General features: G+C 36.2%; 1 protein-coding gene across 1 annotated transcript in view; it reads right to left on the minus strand.

The window, feature by feature from the left end:
• Sox5 (SRY (sex determining region Y)-box 5) overlaps positions 1-22303 on the minus strand; it is an 844441-nt gene that overhangs the window by 616856 nt on the left and 205282 nt on the right. Inside the window, exon 5 of the mRNA XM_005379086.1 lies at positions 5634-5700. The gene's annotated coding sequence lies outside the window, so the exon portion shown is untranslated. The remainder of the gene's footprint in view (positions 1-5633; positions 5701-22303) is intronic.

Raw genomic sequence — 22303 nt, forward strand, 5'->3', positions numbered from 1 at the left:
CTTTTATATACCTTCACCTGCATCCAAGCTAACTCAGAGCCAACCCCAAGAGGACACTTGTGACAACAGAATCACCTGGCACAGTGATGCACACCTGTGATTCCAGCACTCTGGGAGGCTGAGGTGGGAATAACACCAGTTCATCAACCTGGACAACTTAGAGACTTAGTGAAACTCTGCCTCAAAAGAAAAGTAAAAGGGGGTCAGGGGCTGGGGATGTAACTCAGTGCAAAGGTCCTGTGTTCAATTCCCATTACAGGAAGGAAGGAAGGAGAGCAGAAGGAAGGAAGGAGAAAGGAAGGAAGGAAAGGAGAAGGAAGGAAGGAGGGGAGAAGGAAAGAAAGAAGGAAGGAAGGAAGGAAGCAAGGAAAGAAGAGCAAACAAATGACAGTAGAACCTTAAACATATACTTGGCAATCTTTCTAGTGTTCAGTGTCTCTGCTGAACAAACTCATGTACTACAGAAGACAGCACCTTATCTATACAGTTTTTCTCTCTTTTTTATGAACACTCAAAGAATGATATTTTGTAGAATTTTCATAGCCATTATGACATTCTATCTCCCACCAGGACAATCTGGTTATCATTCTTCATACCAAGTTTATTTGGCACATTCTACAAATGGACTCATTTTCAGTGAAAAGTACAAGGAAAAGTCTAACAAAACAAAACAGAGCTGGGTGGGATGGGGAGTTATTCATATGGTTGAATGAACCTAAGGACAAAACAAAATAATGACTGAAAGTACCTTTATGACATATGAGGGATGAACTGATATACTTAGCAAGACTAGGTCATGAAAGAAGAGGTCAGGAGGACTGAGAAATCAAAATGTGAAAAGAGAATGGAAATCACACTGGAGAAATTTGTATATGAAGGGAGTCATACCTGTAGGAAGAAGTAAAATTTCTATGACTAAAAAAGAAATAATTTAAAATAAATGAGAATTTTTAGGAAAATGATTCAAAATATTAATAGAGAGGTGTTATGTTTTTGTTGCATCATCAATGATAGAAATATAGGTTTTTGTAATCTAAATTACAGTTTTTAGTAGTGTCTAATAAATTGATTTTTTTAACTTGATAAAGTCATTTGGTAGTCACAAGACTGCTAGCAAAAGGCATGCTGAACTTCCACATTCCTTTTGTACTAGCTTTGCTTCATCACATGAGGGGAATAATAGAAATAACCCATTCTTCTAAGCATCAGTAGTACCTTCTCTACCATAATAACCTTTCTAAAAATTGTATACATTCTACCATCCATGAAACAACACCCTTATCTCTTTCATTTATACTATGATCAGCTACTCCTAACATAGATCACTCCATATTCAGCCAATTCATATTACTTACCTATGAACATGATGGCTTAAAACATATAAAATATTTTAAAAGCCTCCATCATTGGTATATTTGGTATGAAACACAGTTTAAGGACCTAGTACTGTATCACCCAACTGTAAGATACATTTTTACACATCTAAAGAAATCAGCAACAGAGTAAAAAGAAAACACACAAATTGGAAAAAATTTCAGCCGACTGTCTATGGGACAGAGGACTTCTATCTAGAACATATGAAGAATTAAAAAAAAAAATCAGGCCCCCCAAATTCAAAGACTCAATCCAAAAATGGGCATCTGACATAAATACATACTTCTCAGATAAAGAAATACAAATGACAAATAAATACATGAAAAAATGTTCAACATCATTAGTCATTCAAGAAATGCAAACTAAAACAACACTGAGATTCCATCTCACCCCAGAAAAAATGGCTATCATCAAGAAATCAACCCATAACAAATGCTGGAGGGGCCGCAGGAGAAAAAGGAACCCTTCTCCACTGTAGGTAGGAGTGTAGACTAGTGCAACCACTGTGGAAATCAGTCTGAAGAGTCCTCAGTAAAGTAGGAAAAGAGGTCCCATTCAACCAAGCTATTTCCCTTTTGCTTATTTTTCCAGAACTAAAAACATTATACCACAGCGATATATGTGCACCCATGTTTATACCAGCACCATTTGTCATAGCTAAATCATGGAAGCAACCCAAATGCCCATCAACTGAGGAATGGATAAAAAACATGTGGTATTTTTATATAATAGAATATTACTCGGCTCTAAAGAAAGATAAACTCGAGGCTTTTATAGGTACCATACTCATAAGTGAAATAAATCAGACTCATATGTGTAAACATTGTATTGTCTCCCGAGTGTAAGAACCCCAAAGAGTAAAAAAAATCTAAAATGTACAATAGATATTGTGAAAGGGAAAGATACTGCTCAGGGGATAGAACAACTGGGGTGAGAGAAAAGAGAAAAGAAAGAGAGAAAGAGAAAGAGAGAAAGAAAGAGAGAAAGAGAGAAAGAGAAAGAAAGAAAGAAAGAAAGAAAGAAAGAAAGAAAGAAAGAAAGAAAGAAAGAAAGAAAGAAAGAAAGAAAGGAAGAAAATAAAGAAAAGTTGTGTATATGCATACAGAAGATAGCTAAGATAATTGTACTACTAACTTCTATTGCTTTATTGAAAGGAACAATTAATGTTTAATTGTTTGATCGATCTTACATGCCTATATTTGTTTATCTGAGTAACTAATTAGAAGATAACAAAATGTAATAAAACAACCATTGTTAACTTCCCACCACCTTGTCTGAAATGCTCTATTGCTTTTATTGTTTTTATGTTGTTTTGTTTATGTCCATGTTTTTGTTAATATATTTTCATTCTTTTATCTTTAAAACAAAAAAATAAACAGTAAAAAAAGATTCATGTTTTCATGCTTTCTAGTAATTCCTACTAATTATTTTTAACAATGCCATCTTTCTTCCTTCCAAGTAGTCATATTGATCATGTGATAATCATAATAAAACCACAAAATGTTCAAACACCTTTCTTGCAAAAAGAAGAGATAATTCTACACTTATTTGTGCTGTTATATAAATGTATGCAGTTCTGCTTGAAATTATAAACACCAAATCCTGCATCCAGTTGTGTAAAGCAACAAATCAGCTACATACTGTAAGGGCTGGCAACTCTTGGCATATCATTTTAAGCAGAATAATTCTAGTCTTAGTGCAAGCCTCAAAATGAGTCTTGAGAAACATCCCGGAGGGGTCATAAAAAGTTAACTTTGCAGTCCTCACTTAGCCCTGGAATGCTTCTCCAAAGACAAAGAACACCCAGGCCCAGATAACTACCTATGACCTTGCCTGGGTTGTTTCATTCCTTCCCTGGCCCTAGATAAACATTGTAACCATAAAGGAAATGTATGGTTCTCTAAAGGGGGACATATAGAACAGAGTACAGAAAGTATGAGTCATTGTGGTTGAGCTTATGACCCGAGCCTGACTCGGTCACATGGCACAAGGAAAACAACATGTGACCAGGGCTACAACATTCTAATCTGTTACTATGGAAACCAAAAAAGTATATAAGGTGGGAACAAAGAAGGCCCTTTGCCCACTTTCCTGATTGGCAAATCGGGAGGAAGGGTGGCTAGCCTCAAATTAATAATAAACTCTGTTTTGTTCTCAATAGAGTCAGTCTCTTGTGGAATATAGCCCAAATTATGCTGGGAGATTTATGCTGTTACAGTACAATTTGTAAATATTATATATATCATTATCATTAAGAGTGTTCTTATGAAACAAGTTATTATACAAAGCCAGATAACATGATTCAAAGTCTAAAGAATTCCACAAATTAAGAACAGGAGAAATAAAAGGGAAAGCTATCCTATCCACCATTAGCTCCTTGAATACAATCATAAGTCAATAATTTGAACAGACAATGTTTGCCCAGTCATTATTAGCTTAAATCTATGTGTGGTTATAATTTATATTCTATCAATAAAGAGAAAATATGTAAACGCTGTCCATAACTCCAAAGTCAGAATAATGCTTTAAACCTGTGAGCCACACCATGACTCCTGCCTATTAAATTCTAGTTAGAAATCTTGCTTAGAATAACAGCATCCTACCATATCCTCAACCTCTGTGCAAAGGGAACATCATTGAGTCCAATCTTCTCATTTACTTGCCTGCTTCTTACTCTTCCTGCCACTGCTCTTCTTGCATTTCCTCAACAGTCCTCTCACATGCTTTTCCCTCTGAATGTACCTCTCCTCCTCCACATTATCTAAGTGGTTTCCTCTCTCACTCCCTTTATATGTCTGCTCCATTCTTTCCTCTTCAGAGAGGCCTCCTCCAGATTTTTCTATTGGAAATAGCACCCCATCATTCTATATTTATCCCGCTTTATTTTCTTTCTTAATATTTATCCCCGTTGACATATCTATTACAATCTTCACTTTATGTGGTCTTGTACTAGAATTAAATCTTCAGGGCAATGGAACTTTCCTTATAGGCATCAAGAAGGGAGTCAGTGAATGAATAATAATTTTTTCAATATTAGGAAACTTCTCCAGAGAAGCAACACTAGAAAAAAAAATCTTAAAAATCTCAGTACAATCCAGAGTAGAACTTTTACCTGACTAAACTAAGGACATTCTTGAGCATATGTACTGCATCAAAATATATTTGAAATTATCGTTCCATTAACTGGAGGTAATGTTCCCTAGAAGGTATGTGCCAATAAAGCTTTGTCTAATGCCTAATACTTATACTAGAAAATAACAAAATCCCTGAAGGATCTATGCAGAAGAGATTAACCTTGATTCTTATCTAAATGAGTCATTTTTCTGGAAGAGATCTAGGCACAGTGCAAGATAAAGTCAATGATCTCTCTGTGACAGAGTACCTGCAAACCTACCAGGTAACTGCTGTCTAGGAGATGTGATAAAGGGCTGCTAAAACAAACTCCAGAGAATTTGTAGAAGTGGGAACTTTTGCCTGTACCCCTGAGTCTTCTATGAATAGATAAGCCACAGTAGTAAAAGTTGTAACCTCCATTTAAGATAGCAGACAGGACCAGCAGATGAAAACAAAACCATCAGCCACGCTCCCAGCTGTAGTCAGGGTGAAGGCCAGGAGGGCTCCATCTTACAGAGCAGAGCGAACAACAGCAAATCCTCCACTGTGAGTTGCTCCTAGAAGACCCTTTAACTGCTGGGATCCTTCTATGTGCATAGAAATTGTCTCTCTTAATTAACCTTCATTTTATACATGGTGGTCAACATTCAGCAGTTAAAATTATTGTTAGCAAATAGATTGACTCTGAAAAGTGTCAAGAGATTTTAGAGGTAGACATGCACATAGAATACACAGCAGAGATGAAAAGAAACTTGACTTTTATGACCCAAGGGCTCTCCCATTACAATTGCATAATTATTAACATTTTACACGTATTAAGGATTTGCTTCTCAGAAAGTCATCAAAAAGTTCGTGTTTTAAAACATTATATATACATAAGGAATAGAAATCAGAGTATTTATGGACTACCTTATTAGTTAAAAATTTTCATCTACTTTGGAAAATTTGCTTAAATTGTTTTGCATCTTCACATCCTGAAAAGAAGATCCCCAAAGCCTGGGTTTCTGATCTAAAGACAAAATTTGTACATCTGAAAATATCCCCAAAAAGGCACATTTAGAAAATAAACAAGTTGCAGAAAACTTGAGAGCTACAAAATAAGCAGCAAAATGATGATCAGCAAAAGATAATGCAAATGTCCTGACCTGGTCAGCCTCCCAGTCCACTTTCTCCCACTCCTTGTGTCCTTGATGATGTCTACTTCTTGTAATGCTTTAAAAAATTTAGAAAGAAAATTATACAGCATGAAATCAAAGTAATTTCAGAATACTCAGGTGAAAAAAATTAGACATCACAAATAAAGTTAAAACACATTTCAAATATAAAACTTAATGAAGGAATGTCATGGACTTTCATTGGAATAATCATTTTAAAGACCAGATTCATAGGTATACAACAATGTCAGGGTCATATGACAATGTGACTCTGCCAGTTAATACTCAGTGAATGAGTCAGTGAACAACTAAAAAATGAAGTCGTATTAATGAGATTTCAGAATATAAAAACAGCTGAAATGTAAAAAGGTGAAGCACTTATTGTGGACCCACATCAATTAAATCACCTAAAATATTTATATTACAAATTCAGTCACACACACACACACACACACACACACACACACACACACACACACATACATACACAGCCATATGTATGTTCCCTATGGTGACCCTGGGCTGGGTTTTATTGGCAGAGACAATTATATAGTCCCTACATATTTGTATAACCCATCATGGTTAATTTAAAATATAATTGTAATGCAACATTATTATAGCTAAAGTACTTTTGAAGAAACATTCCAATAGGCACTAAAATTTATAAAATACTTATCTGCTAGCGCTTAGGAAAGTGTTACATTGTAAGGGATAGTATGTACTACACCGTTCAATGGCATTTAGTACAAGAAGTAATAGCTTATAAATTTATTTTTATAACTTCTAAGTTAGAAAGCAATAATAACAAAAAGAGCAAAATAAAAGCAGAAACACCCAAACATCAGTCATTTTATCATAGCCATATGCCACTGTCCTGAAGATAAATTTTATCAATGGACCTAGGACAGAAAGGCATGTGTCTCTGAAAATTTTTCTAACCACCTGAAGGATTTTTTCCCAAACTATAAAACACTTTTATAAGCTTGTCATAAATCAAAATATCTGAAATATTTTCAAAACAGGACTATTTTATCATTATTATATTATTTGTGAATATGCAATAATTATAAGGGGAGAGTTACCAATTATTCTTTATTTTTTAGTAAACCACCTTGAATGACTAAATTACATGATTTCAAGACATTAATGAATTAATGATATTTGAGGCTGTGTAACAGGTTTAAAAAATTTAGTAAATGAAAAACATACAAAAACTTTTTACCCTAAAATGACCCTATACTATCAACCAGATTATATGTTCAATATTTTTAAAATAGTACTTAAAAATGACACTTACAGGTTAAAGAATGTTACTCCTAGGAATCTTGTCTAGCAAAGTAGAAGTGTCAAGAAACTGAAAAAGTCTGCAACTTTTAATTATTGATTTTTATATCTCTTCATATTATATCTTTATATTATTTTATATCTCTTTATATTTAAAAGACTCTGTTTTGTGTGATTTCTGGAGTACCTAAACTCTTTCACAGTGCATAAAGTATAAGGAAATGATACACTATAGCCAACTGTGGTTCATTCTAGGGCTTCTTCATATCTAGACAGAAAATAATGCAACATCTCATTAGTAAAAGAAAGGCCACAATCATATGATATTGTAAAAAAAATTCTGAAAACCATCTAACAAAATTTAATATCCTTTCTTATTAAAAACACTCAACCAAGTAGCCAGCAAAGGTTACTTCCTCAATTTATTAAAAAGCATCTGTGAAAAATCCAAATGCAGTACTTCATTGTAAAGACTGCTTTACCCTAAGACTGAGAACAAAACAAGATACCTACCTACAACACTGTACTGAAGGTTATAGTCAGGCTTATTAGGAAAAAGGGAGAAATAAAAGGCACCCAGACTGGAAAGAAGTAAAATTACTTCTAATGGTAAAAACACCATTTCTGTTTACAAAATCTTAAGAAATTCAGTAAAATACTATATGAAATAATGACCACGTTCAATAATGTTGAGGGAACCTGATCGCCATACAAACAGCAGTTACACGTCTATACACTAACAATGATTCTAAAAATGAAAGCAAGAAAATAATTGCACTAAAACCAACATTATTTTAAGCATAATTTTAATAATGGGTGGAAGATCTGTATACTACAGACTAAAAACATCACTGAAAAAATGTAAAGAATATCTAAGAAAATGAAAAGATGTCCCATATACACAGATTCAAAAATTCATTTTTAAAAATGATAATTTTTCCCAGTTCATCTATATTCAATATAATTCGTTCATAAAGTGTTAGTTAGCTTTTCTGTAGAAATTCACAAACTGATTCCAAAACATTTATGGAAATGCAAGTGATTTAGGTACAACAATCCTGGAAAACAAGAGAAAGGTTAAAACTTACATCAGTACTACAATAATCAAAAGAGTGTGGTACTAAAACAAGGAAACACATGCTGCACCAACAGCACAGAAATGAGAGTACAGAAATAAACAAATATATTCACTGTCAATTGACTTTTACCAAAGATGCCAAGACAAATCAGTCGGATAAAGAATAGCTGTAGCATGATGTTTTTACAAATCTCACCTTTGTTTCTAGTTTCTGGTACAGAATTTCAAAATTCCTTAAAATCACCTGAGCCATAGTTATGTCTTGGTTATGTTGATCAGTGGCTCAGGTCTATGAGAACCCTAATAGCTTTAGCCCTAGGGACACTGCGGGGATCTGAGGGGAGGCACAACATGCTTTAGAGAGCAGACCTTCTAGTAGCCTCCCACCTAAGGTTTTATTAATTAAACTAATAAAATAATTATGGAATGAAAAAGCAGATGGTTAATAAACTTTGCGCCAAAGAAGTTCTGAATAAATGCAAGTAAAAGTTTACCCTCATGGGAAAAAAATATTTTTACTGTTAGTATTGTTGCTTAAGTTAATAAATAAAAATTATTTCCTCCATCAAGAATTGGTTAATTCTGGCTAATTCAGCTATAGCATGTATGTGTGACTACAGGAAAGTTTCTTTTTTCACATCTGTTAAATGGGTTTATAAAAATTCATGTCATATAGGATGCTTAATAGAATTACAGGTCATATAGGATATTTCATAGATTTAATGTATAGCAAGTAGAAGACTACATTGTAGATGCTCTGTCAATGTGAGATCATTTTATTACTCATATATTTTTGCACTTAAGGAACACAGCCAGGCATTTGAATGAACTTTTAGTTACCTTCCAATGGGAAAAGTGAAATGCCCTAAGGAAAGATATTTTCATATGTGTATTAGGAGATCTGGGGCTTTTTCTTTTGTATCACTCACAGCAGCTAGCACCATGAGGTTTTCTGCTTGGTCAGCATTATATCAGTGGCCATCAAGGTGGGCTAAGAATGAAGAAAAACTTCCCCCAAAGGACAAGTACTGAATTGCTTGCTGAAATTCAGGTTTTTAATTGACCTAAATTAAGGCAATATTAAAAGGAAGACATGATTTATATAAATTTGTAACTCTGCAATAAAAAGTCCTAAGCATGGAGGCAGACTCTTCTCTCACTTTCCACATATAATTGACCACTGAGAGGTGTGCATCCCATCTCTTGACTGTCCCCTCCTCACCATAGTGCTTGCCCTGCTCTATGCTCTTGTTCTTTTCACCTTCACCTGCAGTAAGACACCTCCCTTAGCTGGTCTCCCACTGCAAGCCTACACCCTAAAAATGAGACAACTTGAGAATGTTCTGGTTCTCTTCTCTGCCTACTCTTCTTCACGACTCAACTCAAAAATGCTACCTCCTCACTGAAGCCTCACTTAGGGATATTGAGGAACTTCTCCCCACTTCACAGGACCTACAATGGTTGCTTAACAAACAGATGGAGGCTTTCAAATGTAGATCACATCAAATTGTCATACGTTTTTATTAGATTATTGCATAGGAGAAAGGATGGTGAAGTGGACCCTCACAGACACGGCTGGTGGAAATTGAAAATAGTGCAAATCTTGTAAAATATATTTCACCATACATGCTGCCGTAGCAATTGTACACACGTTCATGTACACATGTAATTTCATTTTTGAGAATATATCCAGAGGAAATAATTCAAAAAACAAGAAGAGTCTATACAACAATGTGTTCTTCTCAAGTTATTGATAATATAAAAAAAGGAATGAGTCCAAATAACTAACAAGAGGTATTTGTGAAATAAAAAAAAAAAATCACCTTCCTATTAATATAATCTTCAGACATAGTTTAATAAGGAGTATAACACTTAGCAGAGTAGAGATTCAAATACATATTCTTGTCATTCCAGAGCCCAAAAGTTCCTAATAACCAATTTTTTCTCCAAATATTAAAGTTCCAAATTGTTAATAATGGCAAAAGACAGAGAATCTACAGTTCACATAACCAACAATGCATACTTACAAACATAGACAATACAAAAGTGATTTAAAACATAAATGTGCAAATGTTACATTAATTTTAGAATTATAGGAATTTGTTCCTTTGCTAATTTACATTTGATAAATGTTTTTCTAATAAATGGCATAACTTTCATGATAACAAGTCTGTAAAGTAGAATAACAAAATTCACATACAAAATTTATACTGCTATTTATGTGGGACAAAAATCAATGAAATTTTGCCAAGGTTTTGAGTTAGTACGTAGGACTGTCCAAAGAGCCCAGTCTCCTTCTGTAGCACACTAACCTCTACAGGGACACACCCTCTAGAGCTACTATCTGGATAGTAGACAAGAGTCTGCACATAAAATCAAGTAATAACTTCTGTGCTAGGTACTTTACCCACTGCCTTTTTACTTCCCAAAAATCCTATGATATATCTATTATTAATGTCATGAAACAAATGAAGATACTGAATTGCACACAGTTGCAGTATATTGTCACATAGTTAATAGGTGGTGGACATGGCATTTAAACCCAGAAGTGGGTTTAACCCATTATCTTTCCAGTGGATACTACTGATCTCTTCAAAATATGCCCATGTGTCATTTCTCCCATTTTGCGTTTTAGTGTTTGCTAATTTGTTAAATAAAGTAACTTGTACCAATATGAAAATTTGCAGGTCACTACAGAAAAAATAAGAGAACTGGAGGAGGTCCTTTATCCAATGACTCATTAGACTTTCTTCATTTTCTCTAATTTTCTATATAGCACTTGTCATCTCTCAAACTAGATGCTTTTATGACTTTCTCTATTTTGTCCACTGCTTTACCTCCAGTGCTTAAAACAAAGTCTGAATTAATATAGGAGTTCAATAAATATTTAGTAGATGAGCAAATGAATGTATTTGTGAGAACAAGTACAAATTCTTCTCTTGACTGGGATAGTCGGGAGCGTCTCTGAACGAATCTATTAGATTCTCAGCTTTACAATCTCTAGTTCTTTACTGCAAAACCACCTAAGGCTGTTAGAAATTTAAGTTCACTCATTACAAAAGCTACTTACTAAGTACCTAGTATATCTCAGATATCTTTCTACATAACATGATCATAGCAGAAGTAAAACAGACAAAAGTCTCCAAACTGGAAGTGAAGAAAAATAAGAATAAAACACAAAGCATCCAATAGTATTAAGTGCTTCAGAGACAAACTGCTTGTACACAGGAATCTGGGAGGAGGAGCTGTGGTTTTAAGTGGGGTGAGGTAGAGGTTAGATATATTAGAAAGGCATTCGGAAGTGAGGTGTGTAACTTGGGGAAAGAACTCTCCAGGCAGAAGAAATAGCATGGTGGCAGACTGTATTTTCAGCATGGTTGCCATACAGTGAGTAACCTGAGAATAACAAGAAATGAGATAAGGTAAGTAAGAAACACAGCCTCATGTTATGTCTTGCTTTATATACCATTGCTGACTTTTATTCTTAGGAAAATGGGAATTCATTTTCAGAGTTTGTGCAAAAGCTGGAAACCACAAGACAGGTTTTTAATAGGTTCAATATTTCTTAATAGGGTTGCTGTTGGCATTTTGGGTCAACAATGCTCCTTCCTCCCAACTGTTCCAGACAGTCATTTGATTATCTTGAGCCATAACAGCAGGAGTGACTTGAGAATATTGTATATGTTTTTGTGCAGAGGGGATTTGCTAATGGATTGAATAGGGGTATGAGTGACTGAAAGGTGTTTGGAATGAGCAAATAGAAGAATGGAGTTGCTATTCACAGATTGTGAAGACCAAATGTGAGTGAGGCAGAGGTGATAAAGAAGCAGGTATTCAGCCAATGCTTGTAAAAGACTACCATGCAGAGTCTAAGAGCACGGCTCATTGGTAATCCAGATTTAGGATGATTCAAAAGCTGGGCTCAATCCCCCAGTACCAAAAACAAACACCCTCTCATGGAAATGAAGATATATTGTTTTCAAGAACGTTGTGAAATGAGGTAATGTTGACTAGTTCTGAACTGAAGAATTTTTAGGAAAGAATCATGTTACCAGAAGTAAACATCAGGTAAATAAATAAATACATACTTATTTGTAAGAAATGATAATCTTTTAGCCCTTCTAAGCAATTAGATTATGTTAAGTTTTTTTTTCATCTAACCCAAATGAAAGAGTCTAATTGTGAGATTTCCAACAATAAATGGTGTGTGGGAGGCAGGCTTTCACATTGTTAAAATCACACCATGCCCACCGTGCTTCGAGTAGACATCCCACAGAGAGATCAGGCTCAGCTTGGAAAAACAGTGGGCGATACATATCCACTGGACCACATACCCACTAAGCACCACCACCTTTAACATGTGTCAATACACACAACTGTTTTCTACATCTGTGGTTAGTTTAAAGATTCAGATGAATAGCCACATCCAGATATTATTGTAGACATCCTTGCATGGGTAGCATTGATCATTCTTCCATGGATAAATAAATTATTGGAACCCAGACAATAAATTGATACAAACATACAATTTAGAGTTGCCAGGGAGGATGTGTCCAATTGCATCGCTGCTAGAACTTTTTCATCAGTTATAACATTCTGCCTGCTCTTGTAAATAGAAAAACCATAATTTGAAGAGCAAACCTCATCATGTGAGCATGAGGTCTCCTCCAGAATGAATTGAATCACCAAACTCATATAGTCAGAAAATCTTTACTACTTTTGGGTTTAGCTCGTATCTGTGAACATTTTATCTCAATATCTCCTATGGATATTTCCCCATGAGTAGAGATAGGTAAGACATTTGCATTCGAAAGGAAACCCTAGGACAAACACACACACACACACACACACACACACACAGACACACACACACACACACATAAATACATGCATGAACTTGCTTCTATTAGAAAATGGCCAGGGTGAACTGGCTCCATGTCAGAGAACCTCTTATATAACACTAGTAGCGGAGAACCAGAGGCAATTCCTCAGACTTGCAGTCCCAAATAACAGTTAACTGAAGAAGTTGGAAGGTTTATGCAAAGGTGACAGCTTGAACTGCAGTGGGAAGGAATGAGATAAAGAAATAACAGTGGTAGACAGATGCCCCACCGGCTTCCTATTGTTACTTTGCTTGAAGGACAGAGTGTGTCATAATGAATTACCATTAATTTGAGCCAGCGTTACTGTTACACTGAGCCCGGCAACCCAGGATGACAAACAGTGCCTGCAAGATCATCTAATGAGGGGACAAGACTGCGTCAGTCCTGCTGCTTCTCTCAGTGGACAAGGCTTTTAATGCCGCTCTGCACAAGTAAAGCAATTTTGATTACTTAGAGCTAAGTCTCCATTTAGAATGGTTCAGAAGCTGAAACAGTTTTTTTTTTCCTTTAAAATATAATTTATCTAGAGAGTATTTGAATGGCAATAAGCTATTTTAAAGCCAATCACATTATTCCTTATTTTGCTTAAGTAATATTGAAATATATTTTTAAAAGTTCAAATGATAGAATTTACTCTCGCAAATGAAATGTAAATAAGATAGCAAATGATTAAGGATATTCTGTGTGTGCGTGTGTGTGTGTGTGTGTGTGTGTGCAAGTGAGTGTATGCAGGCACTGTATGTGTATCTCTGTGCCAAAATTACAGTTGGTGAATTTCATTTCATCAGCCAACATTATCAGGAGGGTTGCATATTTATTCTATATATCCACATTTTTTAAAAATTCCAGATCTTTCATACTTTGGCTGGGAGCAGTTACACTTCATAGCTTTTGTATAAGGAACTGATGTCTCCACTTCATTTTTTCCCTACTATGTCACAGCATGAAGAACCAGTAAGTATAGCGGTCCACTCTAATATTATGATTATTGACTTAGCGCATAATTAAAATCTTACCCCCAAAGAGGCTATTCTTCCCTAATAAATTCATTTTAGTCCCATTAGAAGCACACAGAGTGCCCACTCTGTACTCAGCATTGTGTTACTCTAGTCACCTTATAGCTTTCTATCTATTTAGTGTGTTCAATTCTTTGGCTGTTCTGCCTGTGTGATATTTTTGCCTATTTAATTAAGCGATCATTGGATAAAAGGAATTTGTCAAAAATTAGACACACAGTGGGTGCCAATACATGTTGGTTACATTCAACACAAATTCTACACACACAAAGAAACATAGCCACTCCATTCTTCTTTTTCTTTCCTCAGGTGAAGGGTAAAGTTAGGATCAGAGGTTAAGAACAGGAATCCATACCTGCATCTTACTCACCATCGAAAATCACTCTCCTCTCAGTAATTTTTTTAAAATCTCATTACCTAAAGGAGGCCAAATACAAGCCAATTTTTCAGTGACACATACAATCACGTATTTATTTTATATATGACCTATAAGAACCTCACAGATATCCAGGTCAGAGGATAAAAAAATCTCTGAAATGTTCTTTAATACTTTTGAGCTAGTGGAAAACCCATTGGTGGGATAAATTAAAATTTTTCAAGGTTTTTTTTTTCCTTTCTGTAGTCATATTTTGTTGTTCTAAAATCATTTTAATAACAATGAAAAGGGTTAACTCCAAAAGCATGTTTCACTGTCAGAAAGCTGGTTACATATTAGTAGAAAATGGTACATTATTGACATTGTTGGTGTAGTAAATAAAAATTAAAAAGAGAAAATAATATGGCTCATTAGGAAGCAAGTAACATTCCCTACAATGTGTTCTGTTTTTAATAATTGTAATGACTTACAAATAGACACATAGTTTTACAGATTCTGTATTGCCTTCTCCCAAAAACAGAAGATAAGAAATTGCATCATTGACTCAAATTATGATTACAGAAGTAGAGAAAATGATTAACGGTTCCATTTATTCTCCTCTCTTGCCAACATAGGGGGAAAGGATTAATGTCAGTTGCAGGAATTGAAGAAATATAAAATTCAAGGAGTAAATTTGGTGGGATATTACCAGCAATATACACACTGTATAGGTATAAATCTTTTATTTTATTTTATTGGTGTATTTTAGACAGAGTGCTAACATTCATCACAGGGAATTTACACCTGTACCTGATATATCTTGCTTCTTATTTTAATCTTTTAATGCTTCCTCTACTGAATTTGTGTTCCTTAGTATTGGCCTGAAGTACTATCAACAATGATTATAACTTGGTTTTCCTTTCACATTGTTATCTAATGTCATGTCATATATATATGGGCATAGTCCAAAAGTCAAAACTACATAAGAACAAGATACCCTGAGCTGACTTCTCATTCTGTATATAACAATACATATATGTATCCATACATATGTATATAAGAATACATGTACATATATATGTACTGTATTATGTATATTTACAGCCACCGATTAGACACAATTATTTTCACTAATTCTAGCATGTCCTTTCTGCATTTCTTTTCGTAAAAACCACCAAACATATGTATATATTCTTACCTGCTCTTCTTTCTTATGCAAACAATAGCATTCTGTGCATACTCTTTAAGATTTTTTGTTCCACTTTTCAAAGCATCCTGGAAATGTCTCCATAATAGTCTATGGAGATCTACCTCATTATCTTTTATTACTACATGACATTCCAGTATATAGGCATTAATTTACTTAACAGGTTTGTTGTGGATGGAGATTTAGGTTATTTACAATTGCAAACAATGTTAAAATTAATAACCTGTAGGAATACTCTTCTTTATTTGTGGTACTAGGCACTAAAACCAGAGCCTCCTATGTGTTAGTCAAGCCTTCCACCACTGAGCTGCACCCTCAGCCCTGCATCAGTGTTTCTACAGCTTATCATATAATTCTTACAAAAATCACTGGTGGATGCAAAGTTGCTTTAGTCTGCTTGAGCTAGTCTTCTCTGATCTCTCATCAGCAGGGCTGAGAAACCTGAACTGTTTGATGCTTCCCTTAGACTTCACATTTGTTCTTAGCTTGAACAGAGATTTATGTGTACAGACAAATTTTGCCATAATCATAATTGAAGTGAGGGAAGGAAAATGCATTTTAAGACTTTTCTAAATTTTTCTTCATTTTATAAGACATATCAGAAACCCTGAATTAATCTAAACCCATAGAAAGTTTTAAACAATTAAGTGCCCCAAAGTATCCTATGTATAAATATCTTTGTATCAAAGAACAACCTTTAAATTCCTTCAAAGTTTTAACTCGTAAGAGGGAGTTGGAAATAGTGACTGATTGAATGAATGAATCATCTGGATCCAACAGAAAATCTGACACCAAAGACATAAGGAAACTTCACAGCCCAAATAAGTGAAAGTTAGAGTTCTGAAGGCAATCAGGTCTATACAGAAGTAGGTTTTTCCTACACTTTAAATGACATAGCTTGTAGATAATTACAAGACTATCTTTCTAGCAGTTTTTCTGGAAGGGCCAAGCATGAATCCCAATTTGGGCCACTGCATAAGCACTAACACATCCTTTTCTGTAGTTTTCATCTGCGTTAGTCTTTTTTATTGCTGTTAATACTGAGACCATCAACTTATAAAGAGAAAAGATTTATTTTGTCTCATAGTTTTGGAGGTGGCAGCCTATGACTGGTGTCTTCCATTGTTTTGTGGTCTGGGATGAGCTTGCACAACACAGTGACAACTCGGCAAATCTATTTATCTCATGGCTAGGACGTGAAAGAGAAAAGCAAGTGAACGAGCAAGACAAGAACCATCCCCCCTGCAAGGGCATGCATTCGTTAAGCTAAAAGTTATCCATAGGCCCAACCTCCTAAAATTTTTACCACCTTTTTAATATTGCTATTGTGAGTACCAAACCTTTAGCACACCGAGCTTGGGGTACACTCCAGATGTAAACCACAGCATAACCCTTACAAGAAGGACTAATGCCTTTGGCCCAAGACCAGAGGTGCACGAAAGCCCAGGAAATCACCAACACCAGGAGGGTGAATTCAGCAAGTGCCAATAAGACACAACACTCTTAGCCAAAGGGACCAGAAATTCCTAAAGGGAAAGAAGGAGGGGTGAAATAGAAAAGAACTGCTTCTGTAAGTGACTGCCAGGAATAACAGAAGTCTGAAAAGTCCCCAAGGAAGCCCCCACGGTAGGTAAAATTTACCCTTACTAAGACCATCATTGATTTTCTCTTTACGCTTAGAGGGGACTAAAACAGAGGTATTGCTTGGGAGAAAACCTGATATTCTAGTGAAGAATATGAAATATGTTAACGCTTCCATGCCAAGGGTCGATTGATTTTTAATACCAGGCTTAAAAATATATTTATGTCAATTGTAATACAAATATATGGCTCACCTATATTCCTTTGAGAGGGAAAAAACCTGAGGCATTGATGGCCTCCTAAGCAGCAACCTCATTGCTAATATAAGCATTTTGCTATATCATTATCTAATTATCACATGCAGGGCATTAATCGAAGCACCTCATTGAAGGTGGGAAAGAGCTTCGCTAAGGACAAATGATTCAGCGCAGAATATTCTGATGAGTACTGTCATTTCAAATCCTTTTCACAAGTGGGTAGAGTGTAAATGATAAGTAAAATGCAAGCACAGATTATGTTTATTAATAAGATACAAGTGCCATTACAATTTTTCTATAATCACAATCATCAATTTCCTCCTGAAACTGCCCTGTCACATAATACGCATAAATACCGCAAGCACTGCATGCTGAAAAGGCATCCCAGAGAGACAAGATGTGGATGGTGTGATGGTGGCTGTGGGGAACTGTGTGCTACAGATGCCTCCACTGACAAAGAGAAAGGCATATGGCTTCCTTCCTCCCTGGAGTGCCCAGGTCTCACAGAGAGCTCTAGATTTCCCTGTGATAAGCTTCTGCTTCGAGCTCCACTGAGAAGATATTTTGTATGCCACAGAAAACCAAGATGTTTGCGTTCCCACCAATCCAGGGATAAGGCATTTTCCTCATGCAGACACAAAACATACAGTATATGAATGTTTAATGGAGGCTAAAACTGGGAGAGGAACAGAAAACAAGAACAGAGCAGGTTAAAAAAATATCTGGTTTCTCTCTATCAAAATACTAATTAAAATTCATGTTCATGGGGATGATTATACATATGTTTTTGAACTAAAAGTCTAACCTGGCACTATTTTTTGGCCTTATTTTTGTGACAACATTTTTGTCCATATGGCATGAAGTGAATCATTTTACATCTTTTTTTAAGCTCTATGTGTTTTTCTTGTTGTCTATTCCCTCTTCTCCCACCACACACACTGGCAGCCGCTACCAAGTTACCAAATGCCAACTCAACCCTGCAAGCTGGCTGCATGGAGCTAGATAGTTCTGGCATTTTCCTTTCTTTGCAGAAATATTCCGTGTGTGTGTGTGTGTGTGTGTGTGTGTGTGTGTGTGTACACGCATGTGGGTGTCTGTCTGTCTCCCTGCTCTGTCAATCTCTTGCCCTCTCTCACACCTCCTACCCACATATAGGCCACTGAAGCACACCAAAGATTTCTCCCTGATGCTCATGAGGATCCATTCCTCAGGCTTCTGCCCAGTTCCAGGGTGGTGGCCGCAGTTGCCAGCCTGCTGTGATGGCCACACCAGCTGCTCTGTTGCCTCTCACCCCAGCCTGTCTCCTCTCCCCACTCCGATAATTAGTGGCTCACTTAAGAACTACTATCAATTAATGATTAATCAAGCCCATGTAATTAGTTTGGTCACAGCAAAGTAGGAAAAGCGTGATTGTCCAGCGGTTCTGTCTTCCTCACCCACTTTTGTTAGAATAATCCGTGTTCCTGCTTTTGCAGACAAGACGGTGCTCCTCACACTGCCTGACCGTTTGGGTCTTGGCTGGCACACATTTCGTACACGTGCGGCCTCCACCAGCATCCGGCACTGCTGAGTTTGTGTGGAAGGGCAGCAACTCCACCTAACAAATGTAACTTTAACAACAGTAAAACAACCTAATAGCTTAACATGCCAGGGGGCTAATGTGGCGGGCCATTTACTGCTGCACTAAATAGCCCCGGTTTGATTCTCATTGCCAAGTGTTGAACTGAGAATTGTAAGGCAGGAGTAGCTCTTAATTCATTAGATAAAGGGGGTCATTGCTCATAGCGCTGGGAAAACTGTAGAAGGGTAAGAAGTGGAACGAGGCGCTCCCCTTTCAGACACCACCAAAACATCGGGACCTGTGATCCAGGAAAGCAGAGCGACTCAAGGTGTGGGCTCTGTTCTTGGCACTCCCATGCCAACTTTTAACTCGGAGGAAGTTTCTTTTATTCTGCCACGTTCAGATGGGAAAAAGCTAGAGGTAGAAGGGATCCTAATACTGAGACCTGTTATTTATTATTTGTAAATCACTCTGACACCCTTGGAACAAAAGCAGCATCACAAGAACAAAGTATGATTTAGCCCTGGCTGTAAAATGAGCCTCTCCTGAGATGTCCCTGCCAGCTATTCTGCCTCATGAGCCCTGAAAAAGTTTGCCGTGGACAGTTGTGACCCGGCTAATAGGCTAGGCAGGAAAGAGACGGCCAGCAATAAAAGGGAGAACAGGATTCTTGTTAACAACGCTCCATCTCATAACATTGTCTGTCTTTCTCTTGCCTCTTTATTTCGATTCCTGGCAGTTATAAACAGTCCCGGATTGTCATTATGAGGTGATGGGGACAAAATAGTTCGCCTCTCTGGATTTTTAATAGAAAAGCGTAAAAAAAATCAAAAATGTCAAATGAGATCCCTAAAATGGGACATCTTTATTTCCTGAACATTAGCCCTAAAACAACTGATTTCTCTAATTCCTGCCATCACTCAGATTGGCCTTGAATTACCTCCCAATAGGCCTCCCATGTGCTTCTAGATGAGAGTGTGTAATGGGGGATCTGTTAATTAACTAGAAGCAAAGTTGCGCGGTGGGGATCAAACACTGGCTACGTCCTAAAACTCCCACAGAGAAGATGAAATGCAGCGCAAACTTTAAAGACTTCCCGTCATTAGCTGAGACCTTGCTGCTCCTGGCCCAGACCCCTCCTGTTTCAGAGAACAATGAGGACAATGATGGCAGAAATGAAATAGTGCAGCCAGGAACAAAGAAACTGGCTATTTACCGGTAGAAAAAGAAAGAGGAGGGGGAGGGCGGGAGAGAGATAGAACTTTCTTTTTCTGCCGTTCCTATCTACTTTTAATTAATTTATGACTGCCAGGGAACTGCATAGAGAGCACACCCGAGTGCATTATACCCTGAGCACAGGGTTTCTGTATGGAATATCAACTGTTTACACCCAGAAAAAGACAGAGCAGGACACTGAGGAAAGAGACAGATCAGGATAGAAGAAGTGGAAAGGATGGACGTTGAGAGTGAACTTTTATTCTAAGCATCAAGGTTCAAACTGGAAAGATGATCAAAACAAAAGAAAACAAAGCAAGCCTACCCCAAAAGAAACACAGTCACTTAGATCAGTTCTCGATCACCATGAAAGACAGGAACTGTGCCCCAGCACAAAGCTCAAATCTTGCAATGTTCAGAGGTCTCCTGGTAACTTCCATATAAATACACATAAATGGTGTATCAATAGCAAAAGCACATAGTTGTGATAATTTATTTCTTGTTCTTCCTTGTTATGTTGGAAAAATTCTATTGAAAAATCAGGGGGCTGCTGACTACGAAAAGTTGACCTAGCCTTCATTTTGCACTCTCTGGTGCTATGGAATTCAAATCAGGAGCTGATCTATATATCTAAGGTGCAAGTCTTTAGCAGAATTCAGAGAACAAATCCATGAACCAACAAGGTGCACAAAGAGAAAGTTAAATCCTTCATGACTTCCTATAGGAAGTTCTTACGTTGAGATAAACCAGTAAAGAAATCCATTATGTACGGGGGCTTATAGCCCTTGCCCTTGTTCCCCAAATCGCAGTTGGAAATGATCAACTTGGAATTATTTTGCCTTTTTTTTTAATGTTTGATTGGCACATGACAATTATGCACAGTTATATGTACAAGTTGATGTTTCAGTGTATGTACACATGTGTAATGATCAAAACACAGAGCTTAGCATATATATCACCTTGAACATATCATTTCTTTGTTATAAGAACATTCAAAATCTTCTGTTGCAACTACTTTAACATCTCCATTGTACTACTGCCTATAGAGAAGTCTGCACAACACAGAAGTTACTTTTCCGATCTCTTCGTGTAACACTGCACCTGGTGACCAACCTCTAACCATGTCCCCACTCGCTATCCCAGCCTGTACTAACCACCATAATACTCTGTTTAAAGCTTATTGATAAACTCATTTGTCTGTTTTCAAAGCACATGTTCAGAACAATCAGTGGAAACTACAAATGAATAAAACAAGGAAATCTCACAGGGCTAAATTTTGAATTTAAAATTTTAAACTTCTTACTTCTCTCCTACCTAACATGAAATGTTGACATTGTAATAAGCTCAACCACAAAGTCAACGCTAAGGGGAAAAAAGTATACAGTTCAACCAACTGAAAATACTATAAAATCAAAAGTGAATACAGGTTAGAGATTTATCAGTAACTGTTTATATATGCAAAATACCATTAAAAATAAACTCCACAATGAAGTAAAAGACACACTGTCAATTATCAAGAACCTTATATAGTGTCTCCACCCAGAAAATTCACACATGGTAAGGGATTCCCAGGTACATTTTATGGCTGATATGATGATGCCACTTATGAATGATACTATGGCAGGATGGTAGCATAGTCTGACAGTAGGAATTAAAGGGCTAAAGTGTTATGTCTGGTATATGGAAACCAAATGTGTGTGTTAGAAAATATTATTTACTCCTCCTGGTCTCAATTTCCATGGGTCTAATTCTCCTGATTACTTCCACAGGGCTGTTTTAAGTGTCAAATAATATAATTTATGTTAAAGTATTCAAAAACCCACCAATTTATGTTTAATATGACTGTCCTCTACTTTTCCAAGAACATTTCTGGGTCCAAATTAAATATATTTAGGACCTAGCAATCAACAGTAACATTGCCAATTACTTTGAGATTTCATAATTTTCTTCAATCTTTCTTAACAAGTTTATAAATCAATCTAGGAATAATCACTTTCTATAATCCATCCCAGATCATTTCATTTTGCCTTTCACAGATATCATGTTTCTTTTTTTTCTATTTGTCTTGTTATCTATAAACAATATTACGTTTTGCCAAAATAGTAATGGCTACATATTTTCTACTTTATCCTGTACTTCTTATCTTTCTAGTTATACAAAATTCCATTTATATAATACTCTCTAGAATTCTTAGAATTTTTGCTCATCTTTCAATCCTTATGCT

This window comes from Chinchilla lanigera, unplaced genomic scaffold (assembly GCF_000276665.1).
Source record: "Chinchilla lanigera isolate Chin_1 unplaced genomic scaffold, ChiLan1.0 scaffold00012, whole genome shotgun sequence".
Taxonomy (NCBI): domain Eukaryota; kingdom Metazoa; phylum Chordata; class Mammalia; order Rodentia; family Chinchillidae; genus Chinchilla; species Chinchilla lanigera.